Here is a 5,252-nt window from a genome sequence, read left to right as displayed (position 1 = left end):
GTAAGCGCACGGGCATTTCGTTTGTAAAGAACGAACGCCACTCAGTTGGGGTTGCAGGCTCTTCGGATATAAGCGTGTTCGACGAAGGAAACACTCGAGTGCACAGCACGCACGCATCAACTCCCACGGGGGCGCGGGCCGGGTCGCGGACTTTCCCAAATATTGTATTGGTAGACACCTCGCGGTGGTCGTTTGAACATAAAAAATACAGTAATAAAAAACACGAAAAAAAAAAAAAAAGAACGGGAAAGACCCTACAATCAACACTCACTGGCTCCAGGCCTCGAATTCAATTTTGTTCTTTTCAAGTCCCTCGAGTCCAACGATTCACAGCTCGTAAATACAAACAATGTCGATTCGAAAAAGAGTTTGCCTTTATTCCACGTTTTTTTTTGTTTGTTTGTTTTTGCAACGGATATTTTTGTATTTGATTTGGAAAACGTGATAGATAACATAAAACACGAAACAACCGGACGTAGACATGCTTCCCTGCGCGAACATACGTGTGCGTGCGTGTGTGTGTGTGTTTGGGTGTGTGTGTGTCTGTGTGTTTGTTTGTTTATTTGTTGTTTTTTTCTTGGGGGGGGGGAGCAAATATAATTTTCCTTTCCTGATTTTCGATGTTCCGTGAACTCTTTCGAATCATGTTTACTGTTTCCTCTTCCGCAGGTGAAACTGGAACCGCGACTCAAAGATATTCCGTGTTTTATCCCCGCCACCATTGCCCGTTTACTTAAAAAAATCCAGCGTGATCGATGTTTTTTATTATTTTTTTGTGTGTTATATTCTTGGCATATAGAAACCAGAAGAGGCATAACACGTTCCTAGCGTCTTAAGCAAAAGCATGCCTAGTCAAGAGCTATGGGATATGCTCAGAACGCTTTCCACAACTCAGTAGAAACAAAGATGGCAAGGTGCAGGAAGCGCGTACCGGGCGCCATATTGTAGCGTCACGGCCAAGTCACAGTATAGACCCCTTTCAAAAAATCTGGCAACAGCGAAAATCCGCTGAACGAGTCCAACAACATTGGGCGGCCGGCGCCATTGGGAAGGACCCAGTTGCGGCCGGCAAGGTTGTTTTGACTGTAGCGTTCTTGTTTCGTCGATCCCTTCGCCTCTGTATGGCTGCAGGTAGCGTTTTCCCGATCACGGGTTGGGTAAACGACCTTTCCCAGCTCCCAGCCGTTAAAGATGATGAGGTATATCGCTTCTTCAAGAGCCGATCGGACTCGGAACGACAATTCGACAGAAGTTAGAACTTTCTCGTTGAGGGGTTCGTGGTCGTCGCATCTATAAAGGCCAACTACGCAAGAAAACGGTAATTACTAAGATGTTTGTAGTTACGACATCAAACATGTCATCAAAAAATGATAGGAACCGGTTATAATTTACGGGCTGTAGTTAGAAGTCGCCAGTACTCTCCGGATGTGCGACAAAACAGGCGCAGGGGTCCCGCTTCGCTGTAGCTCGGACAGTCGCGCGATGAAGCACACCGCTTAAAAGCGACGAGCGAGCGACCAAGGCGATGAGCGTCGTTTTCTAGAAATCCCAAACCAAGCGACGCGACAAGCGACAGTGAAACATTTTCGTTGCTCGTAGCCGACTTTCGTCGCTTGTGCCGTCGCTTGACTCGTCGCTCGTCAAATCGCGTTTTTTTACTTGGAATTAAGACCTAAAATTTCAATGCGCAAGTTAACCAGTAAAGGACGTATTCGACACAAGTTCCTACTTGATACGTTGAGTCCCTTTTTCTTGAGGGGGATTTTAGAGTTGGGAAATGTAGAGCAGCAAATTTTGCAGTGAAGCAGAAGTTGCAAGCGCGTGCATGTTGCTTTGCATAAAGCACGCGCTGCACAGATGTCTGCGCTACAGGCAGCTTAAAGCGTCAGGTCGTATGGCTTCATGCGTACCTAACATATAATTTACACGCGCAAGTTTGAAGCACCGCGAGCTCGTGCATACCTGAAGCTAGGCGCTCGCGAAGCTGTCACGTCCACAAGCGATACCACGAGCAACATTATATTTGTATTTGACGCCTTGATTTCTTCAAGCTAGCTGAAACTTGAAAACTCTACCTCCAAACGCAACAAAGTGAGATTAAAAACACCTGACTCAAACACCCAAGGAAGCGTTGCGTGAAAACGGTTCATGTTCCGTTTTTGCACTTCAGCAGGGAAACGTTTGCACGGCTACGCCGCCGTCAACCGATAACGAGTACATTTCCGAACACGTACCTTAATGCCAGACTTGTCCAGATACCCACTCTGCTTACAGAGGGGTACGCAGCAGTACGTTGGCATCGTCTACGGCCAACGCAGCGTATGCAGCGGCGCGCACTATCCTGCAGCATGGCGGCTGCCACTAGTTGCTGTTGCGTACGACAGGTGGCGCTTTTTTCTCTGATGGGTCTGCTCCCACTTGTTCACGACCGGCATTACCGTGCAAGAACGATACCCTCGATGGTGTGAAGCGCGTGCTACGGCAGGCGTTGTGGACGGTTCGCTGTTAACATGCGCTCAGCAGCAACGGGGGCAAACGGTATCTCTGCTCGTGAGAACAAGCGCGCGCAATAGACCGATCTCACCAGTCAGTTTGACTTCACCACCGCTGCCGCAATGCATCGAGGGAACTTTAGTCTTTCTGCACTTGTGACAACCTCGGTGGAGCTCTGCGCGTGTAGAACACGAGACTGCACAGGCCCTCGCATGCACGGCCGTCTGCCTCCTGCAAACTGACGCCTCCTGCAAACATTCACCTCCAGTTCGTCCCAGCGCAGTCGGGAGTGGTCGAGTTGAGCTTGCGGTATGAGTCTTGTCGAGCCAATGGCCGCCCTGTAGCGGAGATTGAACTTGATTATTGGCATCGCGTAGAGGTGGTTCCTACTATATTTATTGTCTGTTTTCCGTGAAGGCTGGTGGTTTTTATCCTTCGAAACGGAGTACCAGCTTCGCTGGATCTTGCCAAAAATGAGTTGCAATTTCATTGGACGATTTGGGCCGTTTTGTCATATGTTTGTCTGTCCGGGGCTTTTACCTTTATTGACCACGCTTGAGCGCGGCAATGTCTCTTGATGTGTGCAATGGTTCTGAAGAGTGCATCGAAATCATTTATGTCCGAATCATACGTAAATAATTTGGTGCCCGCGTCTCAACTGCTATTTAGGTGGCTCGAGACTAGTCAAGCTGTGTTACAACTTTTTTTCTCTTTTCACCTTCCAACTGTAAACTGTTAGCAAAATAAAGGAATTTATTATTATTATTATTATTATATACGTTCTCATCTTGGCTGCCCTCGTATTCAGCCTGGTAACTCTAATGTTCAGATTCTCCTCCTTCTTGGGCATTTCAGTCATTCCTTCCGCTTTGCATCGAAATCGATCAGGTGATATCCACTTCTGGGTTCTCTCTTCTCGGTTGTTCTTCACCGTTGTTCTGTTCATTCGTTCGGCTTTAGAATTGAAGATTTTGCAAAGGGTTCTTCCTTGTCTGTTTAGTTAAAGCTCGTAGCTCGTATTGCATAGCTCCTACGCTGTAATTTTGGTTGTCGCTTGTCTGTTTTCTGTAAAGGCTGGTGGCTGTGTATCTACCTTTTGGCGCATTCATTGCCCACTGCCAGGTGGGATAAGCCGCAATTCCTGCTCTGCGGTCCTCGAACCATATCCTCGTGGGCGCATACACACTTCCAATAGCGCCATTTGCCGCTAAGAAAAACGCCTGTCTTGTCCTACCGTAGCTAGTGAAACAGACTATTGGCCTCTTGCGTTTTTTTCATGTTGAAAACTTTTTTGCAGAGCGTAGCTTTGTGTTGAAACTTCGGTCCGTCAATGGTGATAACCATCGTCTTGGTATTCTTTACCTTAGAGCGGGTGTAGGCGATATTAATATGTTCTACGCATCGTGTTCTCAAGAGGATCAGGTGTCTCATTACGGTTATCACGGTACATGTATAAGAATACATTGCAGCATTCTCTAACGAATGTAATGGCAAAGTCCTATAATGTACGGAATGCTCTTTTTAGGAGCGATTGTTTCAATTATATGAATGTCATTAAACAGTCGTTTCAGGAGTGTACCTGCAATTTAATAAATTGGTTTACATTTTAATTTATAAATTGACAATATTTTAGTGCAGCCCAAAAAAGAGGTAAATCTCTCAATTCCTTTTTTTTCTCTTCGCGAAGAGGGAAACTTTATTTCATTTCTGCTGCAGGTGCAGCTTATAGACCCGCTCCAGTGGGGAGAGGAGGAAAGACGGAGTGAAAGAGAATAGAGAAAAGGAAACCGGGATATCTTACGGGCAAAAGACGATACTGTAGGTAGCCTTTAAGGGGTATACGCCAGTCAAAAAGCGAAGCGAAATAAATTACTGATTTACGGAGACTAAATACGAGCAGCGCCAAAAAATATTACACTAATGGAAAACCGCGATCCACTCTAAAGCCGATATTAAAAATATTACCACCAGCTTTTCAGCGGGCATTCCGCCGGTTGACTGTTTGTCAAACAACCTTGTGCCCCGATGGATGTCATGTTCGTACTCGCCGTGTTTTTCTTCTGCGTTTTCAGCCGTCCCAGCGGAAGGTTTCTGCTGGTTATGTTGTGTTTTTATTGGCCGTAGTTTGTAAGTGCTCCTCAGCGGTCGTGCACGAAGGTTATTGACTCCTTCCTCGCTCAACTGCGTCGTGGTGCCTAAGGTGGCATTTAAAGGCGGCCATGCTTTAGCCCGTTGCTGCTCAGCGCGAGCTTACAATTAGCTTCCGCAACGCTTCTGCAACGTGTATTGCACACCACCAAGATTCTAGTTATTCTTGGAAGAAAAGTGGGAGATCGTTCTGAACCTGCGCTAAGCCTGCGTTCATCGTAGTAAACTACACATGGTATATACATTAAAAAAAAAAATCCATCTCGTAATTTAGGCACGTTTCCTTCACTAAAATCAGTCCTAACCCTAAAACCGAGAAAATATGCCGGAGTTACTCTTTAAGTCAAGTTTGATGTCAGAATTTTGGCTACACGACTCTTAAACCTCGCCACGAACAATAATAATAATAATAATAATAAAAAGCAATAGGTACTGAGCTGGTCTAGCATCCGGGCAATGGTGGAAGAGGACAGAGGAGTGGGCATTGGGCCTCGCCACGGAGCAAGTGTGTCGAAAGGTCGCTCCCATTTCTGACAAACGCCGTGAGATGGCGCAACATGACAGGAGCTCGGAAGAGGTCCTTATTCGAGCACTTGTTTTCAAAGTCGCGA

This window comes from Ixodes scapularis, unplaced genomic scaffold, assembly GCF_016920785.2.
Source record: "Ixodes scapularis isolate PalLabHiFi unplaced genomic scaffold, ASM1692078v2 PGA_scaffold10__122_contigs__length_95168666, whole genome shotgun sequence".
Classification (NCBI taxonomy): domain Eukaryota; kingdom Metazoa; phylum Arthropoda; class Arachnida; order Ixodida; family Ixodidae; genus Ixodes; species Ixodes scapularis.
The sequence above is the reverse complement of the archived record's forward strand: the minus strand, read 5'-3'. Positions refer to the sequence as shown.